Here is a 17,623-nt window from a genome sequence, read left to right as displayed (position 1 = left end):
TCACAATTTCAGAACTGGATGATTCGAAATTACAGAGATACATCAGATTCAATATTAGGCTTCTACAAAGTAAAAAAAAGGTGTGTAGTTTTTTTTTTAATTTTTGCATAAGCTTGGTTTGAAGGAATTCAAAGGGCATAGTAAAGCATTATTATCGGTAACTGATGCCCCGAGGAAAGAAAATGCAAACACCTAGTAAGGAACCTGAAAGCTCTAGCATGACTCATGAAGAAGAGGAAGAAATGCTACATGATATATCAAAATTACAAGAACAAGTGCAACAAATGTCACGCTCACAAAAGCTAACAGAAGCTAAGATAAGTGGCGTGGAATCTAAGATAAATGGCGTGGAATCTAAGATAAAGGGCATGGAAGCTAAGATGGAGGATTCGATGGAAAAATTGAAGAAGTTGCTACAAGAAAGGGTCACTAATGGTGAAAAGGTAGTAAAGGAAACTCATGATGAGAACAAAAGAAATGTTAATCATGATTCCATAGACTCTAATGTTGGATCGAAGACTCACCATGTTCCAAAAATCGATATGAGGAAGTTTGATGGCAAGGATCCCGCCACATGGATATTACAGATGGAGAAATTCTTCGATCTCAATAATGTGCAAAACACACAAAAGGTACGTATGGCAATTTTATATTTGGAACCAAATCAGTTTGTATGGTATCAATGGCTTTGTTCTCGTAAACAATTTATCACTTGGGCAATTTTTACGGAAGAATTGATAGCACATTATGAGGATACAAAAAGCAACAGTTTTTTTAGCCAATTGTTAAGTCTCAAACAAAAGGGTTCAATAATGGAGCACATTGAGGAGTTCCAAAAATTGAACATAAGGGTAAAAGATATTCCAGAGGAGCATAGGATTGATGTGTTCATAGGGTCTTTAAAGGATAATATCCAACATGATGTGCACCTTTGGAAACCTGATTCATTAGAGAAGGCATTCAGGTTAGCAAGAAAAATGGAAAGCAAAATTATGGCAACTAGGAAGCATACCATTCACAACTATAAAGACGGAAGTGTTGTTGCCCATAGTCTTCCACAACCTACAAGGTTGACACCACAACAATTGGAAGAAAAAAAGAGCAAAAGGGCTTTGTTACAATTGTGATAGCAAATACACAAAGGGTCATAAGTGTGGTGAGAAGAAATTATTCTACATAGATTGTGAAGAGGAAGAAGAAAAGGAGCAAGAAAGGTCAAAAGAAGAGGATATATTCCAGGAGCAAAGCCTAGATGAAGAACAAATAAATCCGACCATATCTTGTAATGCATTGGCGGGAATTACCACTCCTCAAACCATCAAGATAGAAGGACAAATCAAGAAGAGAAAGGTAATAGTGTTGATTGATTCAGGAAGCACCCACAATTTTATTCATTGTAGGGTAGCAAAAGAATTGAATTGTTTCCTATATCCAGCACCAGAGTGTCAAGTGATGATTGCAAATGGAGGAACAATAAATTGTTCTGGAAAGTGCCATAATATCAAGCTATCCATGGGAGAATATGTATTGACTAGCCCAATGCTTTCCATTCCAATGGGAGGTGTTGATGTTGTACTAGGAGTCCAATGGCTACAATCCTTGGGTACAATAGCTTTTAATTTTCAAGAACTTTTCATGAAATTCTCTGTGGAAGGAAAGGAAGTTGAATTAAGGGGTATTGCAGGGAAACCAGGAAAGATAATCAGCTCTAATGGCATGACAAAGCTTCTAAAAAAGGAGCAAAGAGGTGTAATTGCACAATTATGTTCGCTAGATGTTTCCACATTGGAATCATCTATTTCTCCAGATCTCCAAAAAGTCCTGGAAAATCATTCCAAGGTATTTGAGACTCCCAAAGGTCTCCCACCTATGCGTGATCATGATCATGCTATTCATCTGATTCCAGGAAGTGTTCCTCCAAACATCAGGCCGTACAGATATCCATATGTCCAAAAAAGTGAAATTGAACGTATGGTTGCAGAAATGCTAGAGGCTGGTATAATTCAACCGAGTCAAAGTTCTTTCTCAGCTCCAGTAGTATTGGTGCACAAGAAGGATGGATCATGGCGCATGTGTCCAGATTATATGGAGCTCAACAAGCTCACTATTAAAGATAAGTTCCCCATTCCTGTCATTGATGAATTACTGGATGAATTGCATGGATCAATTTACTTCACCAAGTTGGATCTTCGTTCGGGATATCATCAAATCAGAATGAAGATTGAAGACATTCCGAAAACGGCATTTAGAACTCATGAGGGTCATTATGAATTTTTGGTCATGCCTTTTGGCCTTACCAATGCACCTTCAACATTTCAAGGTTTGATGAATTCAATTTTCAAACCATTCCTTAGAAAATTTGTGTTGGTATTTTTTGATGTTATACTAATCTACAGCAAGTCTTGGAAGGATCATGTTGAACATGTTGACAAGGTGCTACAACTATTGGAGGAGAAACAATTATATGCAAAAAGATCCAAATGTTTCTTTGGAGTCCAGGAGGTGGAATATTTGGGTCATATTGTATCTCATGAAGGAGTTAAGGTAGACCCTAGCAAAATTAAAGCCATTAAGGAATGGAAAATCCCCACATCCATAAAGCATCTGCGAGGATTTCTTGGGTTGACAGGGTATTATCACAAGTTCGTTAAGAATTATGGGAGAATAGCAGCACCTCTAACAACATTATTGAAGAAAGATTCATTTTCATGGACTCCAGAAGCAACAAAGGCCTTTAAACATCTTAAAGAGGCAATGTGCCAAGCACCGGTCTTAGCTACACCAGACTTCACAAAAACCTTTATTGTGGAATGTGATGCTTCAGGAAATGGAATTGGTGCTGTTCTAATGCAAGATGAAAGACCCATTGCTTTTGAAAGTCGTCCAATCAAGGGAAAGTTTTTAAGCAAAGCTATTTATGAGAAGGAAATGTTGGCAATACTCCATGCACTTAAGAAATGGTGACCCTACCTAATGGGAAGACACTTCAAGGTAAAAACGGATCATGATAGCCTTAAATACTTTTTAGAACAAAGATTATCCTCTGAAGAGCAACAAAAGTGGGTCACAAAGATGTTGGGTTATGACTTTGAAATCATCTACAAAAAAGGGAAGCAAAATGTGGTGGCAGATGCACTCTCAAGAAAGGATGAGGATATGGAAGCATTGTTGTGTGCCATTTCTATTATCCAACCAGATTGGATAAACGAAGCAAAGGAGGAATGGAAGAATGACAAAGAAGTGTGGGCACTTATTCGAAAGCTACAACAAGATTCCAGTACTTCTGATACATTTAGCTGGAAAAATGATTCGTTATGGTACAAAGATCGCTTATACCTCTGTAAGAATTCCCAGCTAAAACAAAAGATTCTTATGGAATTGCACACTTCTCCCTTAGGAGGGCACTCAGGATTTTTAAAAACTTACCACAGGGTTAAGAAGGAATTTTTTTGGGATGGCCTTAAATCAGATATTCAAAAGTTTTTGGCGGAATGTTTGGTTTGCCAACAAAATAAAGTTGAAACCATTAAGACACCGGGTCTATTACAACCTTTATCCATTCCAAGCCAACGTTGGGAGGAGGTTTCAATGGATTTTATCACAGGTTTACCCAAGTCTGAGGGAAAGAGTGTCATCATGGTGGTAGTTGACAGACTTACCAAGTATGCACACTTTTGTGCATTATCACATCCATTTAAATCCAGTACAGTTTCTACTGCATTTATGGAAACAGTTCAAAAGCTACATGGAAACCCAAAGATTATTGTAAGTGACAGAGATCCCATTTTCACTGGAAATTTTTGGACAGAACTGTTTTCTTGTCTTGGTACTCAGTTAGCTCATAGCTCATCTTATCATCCTCAATCTGATGGGCAAACTGAGATAGTAAACAAATGTTTGGAAGGATATCTTCGTTGCTTTGTATCTGATAAACAGACACAATGGGTCAAATGGTTGCCTCTGGCTGAATGGTGGTATAACACTTCCTTCCATACAGCAACAAAAATGACCCCATTTATGGCACTTTATGGGTACCAACCACCATCAATCACATCATATTTAAGAGAAAATTCTAAGGTTCAGGCAGTGGAACATCACATCAAACATCAACAACAAGTCCTCCAACTCTTAAAGGATAACCTCGTGTTGGCACAAAATAGAATGAAACAACAGGCAGATCAACATCGCAGTGAAAGAAGTTTTGATGTAGGTGATTGGGTATTCCTACGGCTACAACCATATAAGAAAATGTCCCTAAAGCAAGCTAAGAAGGATAATAAATTATCACCAAAGTATTATGGTCCGTACAAGGTGTTGGAAAAGATTGGTACTATGGCATACAAATTGGAGCTTCCTGCAGCTTCTCGATTGCACCCGGTTTTCCATGTTTCATGTTTAAAGAAGGTCATAGGCGACAAGCTCCCAGTTCAAACAATATTGCCAGAACTTGATGAGGAAGGAAAAATTATATTGGAACCGGAAGCAGTCACAGAAACAAGAACTCGACAGCTACGAAATCGATCAATTTCAGAGTATCTTATCAAGTGGAAGAACTTATCCGCTGAAGATTCCACATGGGAGGATGAGAATTTTATGCAGAAGTACCCAGAACTGCTCAAGCATTGAGGACAACACTTTTTTGAAGGAGAGGGGCATGTTGGGTCCCTATAATACTAGTAATTACCCCATTACTATTGTAGTTATACCCCTTATTTATATTGTTGTACCCATGTAGTGCCCATATTATTACTATTGTGCCACATAGAAGCCCACTATTGTTATTATTGTGCCCTTACATTATTATTGTTATGTCGGCTCTGATTATGTTATAACCCCTTAGACTCCTATATATAGAAAGGAGGTCTTTTCATTTGTATCATCGAAGAATTGTTCATTTATGTAATGTAAAGGAGGTTGCCCCCTCGAAGAGGCTGAATTCTAAGGCATGGATCTCTCTTTTCTATCTTTTTGTGAGCTGGTTTCATAACAAATTCCCTTTATAAAAATTTGTACACCCTTCGTCTTCCGTTGCATGAATCACTATGTTGGCACTTAGCCCATAGCTCGACCCCACTCATATATATATATATATATATATATATATATATATATAATGCTACCGATTTGGAGCCTAGATTACCATATGCGTGTAGCTTATTTCAAATGAATTCCATACATCTTATGGGCTCCTATGCTAGCCCACATGTATTCCCCACTGAAAATGGCCACTCCTCTTCCTTTATGCATTTTTATTGGAGGTTCCAGCTTTGGCCCACTTTCCACTATCAACATCTAAATACCTCCACTTGTCAGCCCCATTTCTTTTGGGAAATTTAATTTATGACTTTGATCTATTGATGATCATTAAACTATCATCCCCCATTACCTCAAATCTTTGCCATTGTGGATCACCTTCTAATAAAGTTACAGGCTTCCGGGTTTCTAGGCTATTGGGCTTTAGGAAACCTTTGGTTATTGTCAACTAGATTACGGGCTTCTAGGCTTCCTAGAATTGTTCCTACTATCCTGGCTCAATGTTATCCAAGATCTCTTTTAAATAAGGTTACGGGTTTCTGGGCTTCCAGGAACTACAACTTTGGCCATGGAGATCTTGATTTTTGACTTGCCATAAATTTTGATCCCACGAACTATTTATGGACTTTCACATACTGTTGGAAAGATTTTTTAAAGAACTATCCAACTATGCCATAATCGTGAGAATATGAGATAAACACATTTGGTAGAAATTCCTCCAAAGTATGGGAATCCAAACCATCATAGTCATATTTTTATGGCCTCTCCACTAAGCCTGCTACTATTATGATTCTCTACAAGTGATTCTAACAACCATATAACTCTCCCTTGAGTGCCTCTGAGGCTTAAGAATCTAACCATCATAGTCATAGTATTGCAACTTCTTCAATAATATTGCTACTATGATGGTTCTCTATTAGGGAGTACAACAACCATGGAACTCCCCTTGATCTCAACACACCATGTGCACCAATTCCAACATATTCTACCATCAACTTCACTTCTAGTATGGTTGATGTGAATTCATGCACACTTACTGAAAAATCCATCCAGCAAACGGAAATCATCAAACAATCTCCTCCTTTGGCCTTGATGGAAACATATCATCATTTCTCCACATTGATTACTAACCCCCATGCTACTTCCAAACTTCTCATTGCATGAGCCACCAATGGCTTTCTCTCCTCTGCATGTGCCATCACAACTTCTCCACTGAGCTTCTCTCCTTGTTTGAAATCAATGACACATGTCTACAAGGTACTTATTCTCCCTCTTTCAATTAATGAACAATGGTTAAGTTGTTAATTTGAATTATGATTTTGCAAACTTCTCTTGAAGGGATGATAACTTCATGATGGGACACTTGAAGTTTTTTATTTGTGCTTAGCTACAAACATCATAAATAATTACATCTGCAAGAATCAACATATTAGCATAAACATGTCTTTGTATCTTCATGCAAGTGTTATGACTGCTCTGGGAATTGGACATATGTGATATGCTTCCCCAGAACATATACTTCCTATTCTTTGAATTCCCATCGAATTATAATCACCTTATGACTATTGCAAGATTACTCTTTCTACCACTGCATATTTTGTATCAATTAAAAGAAACTAATACCAATTAAAATTTCTCATGGTATTGTTGTTGCATGCAAATACGAACCATTATTGATGCATTTTAGGCTTAGTCTTCACTATTGTTGTTGTGACTAAAACTATGTTCACTCCAGTTGAGCATCCTCTTGAACCAATGCTTCTCCCATTGAGATCATACTCATACAAATAGAGATTTTTTTGTCACTAATACTAATTGCACCAAAAAGTTTATAAAAATTGGACAATGTACCACGAATACTGGCATGGTGGTTTCTCAAAATGATATGCTCACTTGCACAAGAGGGTTACTCCATATGAACCAAAGACCACTAATTGACATAATGATACTAATTGGAAGCTAAGATGCAAATCTTGTGCCAATTGTGTTTCATGAACATAACACTGCTAGGCATAATAAAACTCATAATCTTAAATGAAATAAGGGTATTTCACCCAAGATGAAAACATTTCATTTACACAACAATATTTCTTTCTGGGGATGAAAATCATTACCTACTACTATTTACTAAAGTATCTCCCTCTGAACTAATTCCCTCTAATCTATTGCATTTTCTTACTTGCTTCCACATGGGGAATAATCCTATGGACTTGACTTAACTATGGGATTCTTTTCATTCCACACTTTATGCAACAACTCATTCTTTTCTCACAAAATGAAATGTTGTGAACTCCTCGTGAAACCATGTTTCTACTGACTTTCCTATTTCTTACAATGTTGATATACTTGAAGTAAACCAATTTATTATTATAATCAGCAAGGTGAACTCGGTCATACCTACAACATTTAGATGCATCTCTCTATCTGTTCCTTATAGTTTCCTGCATTTGACTTATTTGGCCTCCCTTAAGGTCATTTTCATCCTTCAATGAAGATAAACAAAGGATCTACTCCTCCTCAGTAATGTCCTCTTTCCCTTTCCAAACATTCAATGACTGAGTTCTGAAAGAGGCATTGCCTTCTAGTTTCTTATTTTCCCATGTTCGCGCTTTCTCTTGGTTGCACATGGTTGGATAGCATTCCTCCTTTTTTTCCTCCACCAAAATTTTGTTGTAGCCTCTTTGTTTTTCTTGAAAAAGAGAAGTAGTTGGGTTGTTGTTGCTCTTTCTTTCCTACAATTTATGTTGAACACAACTAATACTAACAGAGGGCTCCACAATAGGGATAAGATGGTCATTCTTCTTGTTTTCCTATTAATTTCTTTCCCCTCTTTTCTGCTTGCTCCTAGGACATAGAGAGCTAAAAATAATCATGTATTCCTTTTCTCTATTCTTCCTTTTTGTCTTCATGTGCATGCATATGTTAAGAAGCATGCTTTTTCTTCTCATCCCAACAACTAGCTACCTTGTGCCCAAAGTTGCAATAACTCTAACATTCAACATGGATTAAGAATGGGACAAAGGAATTACCATGTTTTCCAACATTCTTTTCAAGGCCTCTACTACTACCAACATGCCTTCTCTTGGCCATTTTTTTCATTCTTGGGTTGTTGCTACCTAAGACATATTTTTTCTTGCATGCCATATATAACATATGGATTTATGTTCAAAATTATTGCAAGAAAAATAATATCCATAGAAATGATTTGAGGACCAAAGACACTTTTTCTTTGAGTGCTTTGTCCTTGAGAGGGAAAGGACCTATGCTAGTTCTTCATGTTCCTTCCATGATAGTTTGGATTATTTCCTTTCATTTTTCCTTGTTATTGCTTGGCTGTCATGTGCTTCTCTCCTAGATGTTGCCTCTTACCATTATGTTTCTCTCCTCATTGTTGTTTCCTTTTCTTCTCTTGTTGTTTTTGCTTTCCATTCTACTAATGTTGTCCAAAAAATCCATTTCCTTTGCTGTTTTTGGAATTTTTAACTATCCTTACCAGGGTGGTTGACCCCTCCACCTTTTCCTTCTTGTGGCTTGGTTCTCCTATGAAACCTATACCAGCCTTAATGAGAGGGCATATTTTCTTAACGAGCATCCCATCCAAAGCCTTCCAACTCTCCTCAAGCTTCATATACTGAGACAACTCTTTACTTGCCCTTTCTAGGTCACATCTCAATGAGACAACTTCAACTTATAGATTCTTACAAAGGGCTTCTCCTCCATTCAGTTGGTTGGTTAACATCCCATTCAACCTACTAGCATCTTCTTGTTGAGCATTTAAATCATCAACTCCATTTGGTTTTTTACTAGAACCCACTAGTAGGAAGAACCAACTCCCTTCATTTGTAGACACCTGGTTTGCTTACCAAAAACACAAATTGAAGCACCAACTTTATGGATTTGTTGCAACCACCAACTTGCATCTTGTTAGATTTATGCCAGAACCAACATGCATGGGGTACCAACCCTAAGCTTTACTTAGATATCCACTTAGATGGAAGCAACAAGTCCCTATTTTATGGGATCCAACCTGCACTCAATAAGGAACTAATGTTCATTATCCTTAGCACTCATTCTACCCTGTTTCATCTCTTTGTTCTTCTCTATATCCTCCTCTTTTCTCAACCCACACAATACTATGTCCTATACTCACCCTACAAAAGCACATTTATCTTAAACCTATGCTCTTCAGCAACATATACTCAACTCTCATCATGTCTTTCTCTCTTGGCCTCCCACAGTAGCAAAGCCACACTCTCGGCTTTTCTCTTCTTCAGTAGCATGTACTCAACTTTTAGCCCCTCTTCCACAAGCTCACTTGGCCTCTCACAGTAGTACAATCACATTCTCAGCTTCTCTCTATAGCACCACCACCCTTGGCCTTTCTCCTTTGTAGCTCACCCACAAAGCTCTCCACACTACTAGGTCAACTATGTTACAATCCCACTTTGTACAAATGCAATCCACAATTTAGTTCCTCTATTGCATAAAGAATGGTGTAGCCTCTATCGTCCTCCATATTGCTTGAAATTTTTCACCATCATGGCTACCCATGTTGATGTTACATCAAGTTGTCTAACCTCTACAACCATATTAAATAATGGGGATGGGTTATGTTCACTCAACAATTGGAACTGCATTAAATCACAGAATCGGCACATGTGTGACTCTCGATACTGAGAATTAAATATCGGTCAAATGTGAATACAGAGGTTATCCATGTTTAAAATAACAATAAGAAATGTTAAAAATACTAGCAAGAAAAAAATCCTAATTTAATTTTTCCTTGAATTAAATTGGGAATAAAATTGTAACTCCACATCTAATGACAACTTGTAATAGTTAACTAAGTTAATTTAACCTAGTTAGCTCAGTTAATTCAAGTTGAGGGTATAACTAGAGTCATGTGGAGTGTCTCCTAAAATTATGAGCATTATTTGAGTTTATTTTGAGTTGTAATTATTTAATTCAGTTTAACTAAGTTAAAGTTAGTTAAACTAGTTCCAATTGATGGAAGAATTAGTGGGAGGTCTAGCAGTCGAGTGTTTCCTAAAGTGTAGTGTGGTGTTTGCTACAGTGATCAACCATTACATTGAATATTCACTCATAATTAACTCATGCATGTCATATCGAATATAGACCTAGTTGAGTTTGGAGTTCAGTGATAGTGTACTATCAGTTGTAAAGTCATCTAAATAAATAGATGGTTCATGCAGTTAGAAGAAATCCTAAAATAAATCATTCCTTAATTAGAAAACTCATTAATTTTAACCATTGGAATTGAATTTAAAATGAGGAGTGAAGGCACAAATTTAATTGTTGTTTTGGTGAGCACTAGTTGGTGAGACCAATTAATAGGAAGCACAATTTTTTGCATGGACCTTGTGAGAGAAAGGTATGCCAAGAGAATATTACCCACATGTTGTTAGTGAGATAGATAGATATAGTGTAGAGTTTTCTTGGGCTTGAGAAAAAACATTGTAATCTTCTCGTATTTTCTTACTAATGTAATATACAGATAGCATGGGTTTTTAGTTGTGGCTTTCCCTAGAAAATCATTGTGATGTGTGTGATTGGATTTTTTCTCTTATATGCTTCATGATTTCATCGATCATTTATTTTTTTCAATGATGAATTGAGTAGATTCAAGTCAATTGTTTTAGCATATTACAATCTACAGTTTGACACTACAAGGAATTTCTGCATGGTATCAAAACTAGATTTGTATAAATCTCTACATGGCATAAAAGATATATTTATATAAATTTCTACAAGGTATCGAAGCTTAAATCAAAATAGAAGAGAATAATTTGAATTTTTCCTTGTATATTGATGGAGCTCTAGTTCAAGTCAAATCCAGAAGACCTTATGTATAGACTTCTTAATGGAGCTAGAAGGCTCTTAGTGGGCAGATCAACGAGAAAATGTTTAATGACATAAAAAGGAATAGTGATAATTGATATTGGTGGATTAAGGAGTAGTTAGATTCCTTGCAGTGAGATCGAGACTCATAGGAAGTCTAGTTTCAGAGGGAGCAACCTTATGGAAGTTAGTACTTCAGGATCTGGGAATATTATACTATTATTGTAGTGGTTGTAGAAGCAGCGTAGATGTATCAATAGAGAAGTAGCAACAATAGTATGAGTAGATTAGATTTAACTGATGCATGCAAATCCTTGAGGAGCATGGAAAAGCTTAGAGATTTGGTGGTTGAGAGGAAGCATGAATTATCTCTCAACGTGTAGCCTAAGAAGCAACCTCAGAGGCAACCTCAACAAGTTGTAGAGCAGTCACAATTGGAGAAGCAGAGAGGAGACATGGTGGAACCATCCACTGAAGCAAAGACCTCCAAGAGGGGGGAATTTTGAGCCAAGTGGGCAGAGAGAGAACATGCAGCCATACCTTCAAGTGAGAGGTTGGGTGATGTGAAACAATAGTCCTAAAAGTGCTAACATTAGGCAGGATCCATTGAGTTGTTTTTGTCTCATGGATCATTACCTTGCTACGGGGGCCCATAGTATTTAGTAGTAGGAGGATGAATGTTAGTTAGATATTGAGGAGTGTAGAGCAGTGTTGACAAAAAAACATGAGGCTTAGTAGTTGAATTAGCAGCAGCACAACATTTTCCCAGTAGATAATTGCAAACATAGTTGACTTAGTTATTTTACTTAGATCCTTTTTTGTTGCATACGTTGCAGTAGTAATAAAAACAGTGACAAGAGTTACATGTAGAACATTCCAAAGGTACTGGATTGTTATAGATGTGAATCCATTTCTTGTTGAGAGGGAGTGTTGAAAATAGCAACAAGAAATGCTAAAAATAGCATCAAGAAAAAAATCATAATTTAATTTTCCCTTGAATTAAATTGGGAATAAAATTGTAACTCCACATTTCATGACAACTTGTAACAGTTAACTAAGTTAATTCGGCTTAGTTAGCTCAGTTAATTCAACTTTAGGGCCTAACTAGAGTCATGCAGAGTGTCTCCGACAATTAGGATCACTAGTTGAGTTCATTTTGAGTTGTAATTATTTAATTCAGTGTAACTGAGTTAAAGTCATTTAAATTAGTTCCAACTGATACAAGAATTAGTGGGAGGTCTAGTAGTTGGGTGTAACCTGCAGTAGTGGGGTGAAACTTGTAGTAGAGGGGTGCAACCTGCAGTAGTGGGGTGTTTTATATCGAACAATTGGGTACTGCCCGAAGTGCAGTGTGGTGCTGCCTGCAGTGATCAACAGGTAAACTGAAGATTCACTCATAATTAACTCATGCATTTCGGATCAGAGAGAGACCCAGTTGAGATTGGATTTCAGGGGCAATGTATTATCAATTGTAAAGTCATCTAAATTAAATAGATGGTGCATGTAGTGAGAAGAATGCATAAAATAAATCATTCCTTAATTGGAAAAATCACTAATTTTAACCATTCAAAATTTCTTTAAAAGGAGGAATGAAGGCACACGTTTAATCATTATTTTGGTGAGCACGAGTTGGTGAGACCAAGCAATAAGAAGCACAATTTTTTTCATGGAGCTTGTGAGAGAAATGCGTGCCAAGAGAAGGTTCTGCACAGGTTGGTAGTGAGATAGATGTAGGTAGTGCAAGGTTGTTTGGGCTTGAGAAAAGCATTGTAATCTTCTCATATTTTCTAACTAATGCAATACACAAATAGAAAGGTTTTTAGTTGTGGATTTCCCCAGAAAATCATTGTGTTATGTGTGATTTAGTTCTTTCTCTTATATGCTTCATTATTTCATTAATCATTTATTGTTTCCACTGATGAGTAGAGTAGATTCAAAAAAATTGTTTTACCATATTACAATCTACAAGGAATGTCTATAATCCATGCTTCTTAATTTGATCACAGTGCTCAGCACGTACTCCTAGCATGTCTCTTCTTCTCGTTGTCGCGTCCATTGTATGAAAGTTATGTCTACAACATCCCATAAAATTCCTTAGAGCTTGGATTGTACATTCTCACATGACCCTCCTAGACTATGATCAAAGCTTCTACACCTAGCCATCTTTTCCATTTAATTCTCCATAATGTGTAAAGAAGATGAGATGGCTATCTTTAGTTCAAGACAGGCTCCATAACTCATCCTATGCAACCATGGTCCTTACTACCTTAAGCTCTTAACCAGTTACTGACTCATCCATTCCTTAAACCATATGCCCACGATGTCATTTCTTTTGAAATGACCATACAACCCTTGGTCACCAAAACATGAAAAATCACCTCAAAACCAAGTCTTGAGGGTTACTTTCCCTATTTTCCTCCATTGTACAAGGTGTTGTGACCTTTAGCTAGGCCTCTAGGCACTACACTTCTTTATTGGCCTAATCAGTCTAAATTCCCTTTATAAAAATCTCTACACCATTGGTTTTTTGTTGCATGATTCTCTATGTCGGCGCTCAGCATGTAGTTGAGCCCCACTCATATATATATATATATATATATATATATATATATATATATATATATATATATATAGATATATTTACTGTGTTGGAGCCTGCACGCCTGTAAATTCTTCTAAATGAATTCCATGCACCTTATGGGCTTTCGGGCTCCCAACCTGGCCCACTTGTATGCGCAAATGATAACGATAGCTCCTCTTCCTTTACAAGCTATTATTGGAGGTTCCAATATTATCCAACTTTCCACTTGTCAGAACCTAAAGACCTCCACCTATCGACCTCCTTGTTTCTAGGAATTATCAGTAATGAGTTTCGTTTATTAAGAGTATGCCAACTGTCATCCCCTACCATCCCATCTCCTTGCCATCATGGATCACCTTTTAATAATGTTACAACTTTTCAGGTTTTTAGGTTTTTGGCCTTCAGGGCTTCTGGTAAACCTCTACCTATTTTCAATTGTCTTTTGGGCTTCCATGTTTCTAAGCGTCTAGGCTTCTAGGCATTTATCTTACTACCCTAGCTCAATGCTATGTCATATCTCTTTTAAATAAGTCTATGGGATTTCTGGTTGCTAGACGCTAGACCTTTGACCATGGAGATCTCGATTTTGACTTGTCATAATGTTTGATCCCAAGGACCATTTATGGACTTCCACATATCGTTGGAAATATTTTTCAAATAATTATGCAACTATCCCATAATAAGAGTGTTTAAGCTAAACACATGAGGTAGAAATGCCTCCAAATATTGGGAATCACAACCATCATAGTCATCCTTTTATGGCTTCTCCACTAAACCCACTATATGATGATTCTCTATGAGTGACTATAGAATCCATAGAACTCCCCTTAAGTGCATCCAAGGCCTAATACTCCCAACCAGCATATTCATAGTATTATAACTTGTTCAATAATCCTACTACTATGATGGTTCTCTACTAGGGCTTGCAACAACCATGGAACTCCCCCTGAGATACACACATCATGCACACCAATGCCAACATCTGTTGTGACTAACTTCAATTCTGTTCTGGTTGAAACCAATCCCAACACACTTTTTGACAAAGCCATCTAGGAAATGCCAATTGTCTAATAGTTAAATGTAAGAAGACAAGATGAATATCAAGATTAAGAATAAGTAAAATGGATTAGCCATATGCTCTTCATCATGGTAAGAACCCAAAGAGTTATGAAAATAATTGTTACAAAGAGTCAACTACTTAATGTAATAAGAAAACAAAGGTATATTAATCGATTCTATAGAATGGAACTTTATATAGTGGGGAAACAAGAATAATATAACTATCTATATAACACAAGAAATTTTAAATTTAAGCAACTTTTCAAGCATGTGATCGCAATACTTTATTTAAATGAAAAATACGACTTGTTAAGAATATAAATTGTTATAGATATAAACATATTTATAGTTTTGAATCTTCTATTATATTAAGCCATTAAGTCAATATCTCGTAAACATAGTTCAGAGATAAATAACATCTCAATGAATTTTATGGAAATATGAAATATACAATTTGTGGGGAAAAAACCACAAATAAACCTAGGATGGTTCAACTTCTGAAAAGAAGTTTAAAAGGAATAACAAGGAAATGTAGAGGGTCAAAATACAACCATGGCCATTCTAGGTCAGTACATAATATGCATAACTAAGATGTCAAACCCGCTGAAAGAAATGGGGAGTTAGGGTTAGTGAGCTCTAAGTACATTGAGAGGTGTGAATGAAAAATGAGACTTTCAAAACCTAGACAAAGAAGGAATAAACTTGTATCAAACAGAAGGAGTTGTATTAGAAGACTATATATATATGAAACAAAAACTAAACTTCATGCTTAATCAAGAGGGAAAATTGTTAATATTCTTATTGGAAAATAAATCACCTCAATATGAATCCTTTCCACTTGAAACCTCACCCTAGCATAAATATTTGTAACATGTGGTGAGGGCCAAATGAGTTGTAAATAAATGAAACAAAACAAATATTTTTTTTGAAAAATAGTAGAATTTGGGACAATGAATATCTATAGCCAGAATGCTTGTAAGTCAAGTCATGAGGGAACTAACCTAAGCAATAAAAACCCAAATCACGAAGAGTAGTGGTTAATGGACTGTTAACCCAAATCCACTAAGCAACATCCAAAGGAACACTGGACTTGAGACTCAAGCAAGGTTCTAGTCTCAACTAGAACACTTGTAGATATCATCTGAGAATATAAACCATATCCAAACTTCAACAAGGAGGTAGGATGTTTTTTCTTAAGAAACCCCTTAAAATTTTACCTAAGAAATTAAGGTTAAGGCTGAAATTTAGTCTGTAACCTAATCAACCGCCCAAGGAAATGAATGCAATGAGTATTTTTGAGGAACAATTCCTAATCTTTTCAAGGTATATTTCAAGTGGACTCACTACAAGGCTACACCCTATAAAATACTAGGAGATTGGGATCTTTTTTACTAAAAACTAAAGGAAAATCTTAACCCAAAAAACTATATACTTATATTAACTATAGGGTTCACCTTTTAGGTCCCTATACTACTAGTGTAACCCCTTACTGTTATGAGTGCAAGCCCCTTATTATATCGTTGTGCCCATGTAGTCCCCATATTGTTATTATTGTGCCCCATAGAAGCCCAATATTGTTATTATTGTGCCCTTACATTATTATTGTTATCTGAGCTCTCATTGCATTATGACCACTTAGACTCCTATATATAGAAAGGAGGCCTTGTCATTTGTATCATCCAAGAATTTTTCATTTGTGCAATGTAAAGGAGGTTGCCCCCTTGAAGAGGCTGATTTCTAAAGAGTTGATTTATCTTTTCTATCTTTTTGTGAGATGGTTTCATAACATTTGGTATTGGAGCTTTGGATTCTACGATTTCGCTGATCTAAATAGGTCATCATGGAATTTTCGATATAATGTTTTTTATACGAAGTTTCAGAAGATAAAAAAAACCATTTGAGCCAAAATCATTTTGAACCTCAGGTCCTAATTTCAGATCTTGTCTCGCTATATTTTTCAAAGATATTATATGAGAAAGTTAGGTTTTTCGCAAGCTCCAAAACTCCATCTCAAACAGGTCATCGTGGAATTTTTGCTATAATTTGTTTTCTATGAAGGTTCAGACTCTAAAATTAAAAAATGTTTGAGCCGAAATCTTGGTGAAGCTCGGGCCCAAATTTTAGATCTTGTTTCACTATATTTTCAGAGATACAGTCCAAGACATTTAGGTTTTCTGCAAGCTCCTGAATTACATCCCAATCATGTGAGCTAGGGAAAATCGTCATAACTCTCACTTTGAGAGTCTGATTCAAATTTCATAAAAAGTGACAGAAATTAGACGAAATCTTGTTTGTTGAGTATCAGTTTCAGAACCTAAGATCGAAACAATGACATGTGGCATGTCATACAAGTTCGCTCCACTGAACAAGTCTATAATTAGGTCATCTTAGGAGATTGGGCATAACTCTTTCTTTGGGAATTCAATCGTGATCAGACTTTCATGGTTAGAAAGAAGACTCAAAGGGCTATCACAAACCGAAATTACAAAGTTACAGTCATTTCAAGATCGAAGTCATAAATCAAGAAAAAGCGATATGTGGAAGTTTGATGGCAAGGATCCAGTAAAGTGGATACTACAGATGGAGAAATATTTTGATCTACATGAGGTGAAATTGTTACGAAAGGTATGTATTACATCTTTATATTTACGCTGTAAGGCGTTTCCCTTTGAAAGGAATAGCCCCAGCCGACTCCGTGTCTTATTGTTGATCGTCGATTTATGGTGTTAGACGATTAAACAAAATCTGATCGTTGATCGTAGGAAGCCGAACGATTAATTTGTTGTATTTCTACAAGCCAAGTTTGAGGGTTCAGAAGGGCCAAATTTGTGACGGCTGCGTCCATTAATTGTTGAGACCAAGTCTGCCATTCACTGGAGCCGAATCCGTGATACTCGCAGTGGCCGAATTCGTGGGTTTTTGGAGGCTGAATAGCTGTGCAAATTCACGGATTTTTGGAGGCCGAGCCACTGTGCACATTCATGGGTTTTTGGAGGCCAAATCGCTATACAAATTTGTGAGTTTTAAGGGGTTGAATCAATGTGAAAATTCGTGGGTTTTTGGAGGCTGAATCACTGTACAAATACGTGG

This window comes from Pinus tabuliformis, chromosome 4_2 (genome assembly GCF_031772625.1).
Source record: "Pinus tabuliformis cultivar Carrire ecotype Pingquan chromosome 4_2, CPIR1, whole genome shotgun sequence".
Classification (NCBI taxonomy): Eukaryota; Viridiplantae; Streptophyta; class Pinopsida; order Pinales; family Pinaceae; genus Pinus; species Pinus tabuliformis.
Note: the sequence above shows the minus strand (reverse complement) of the source record.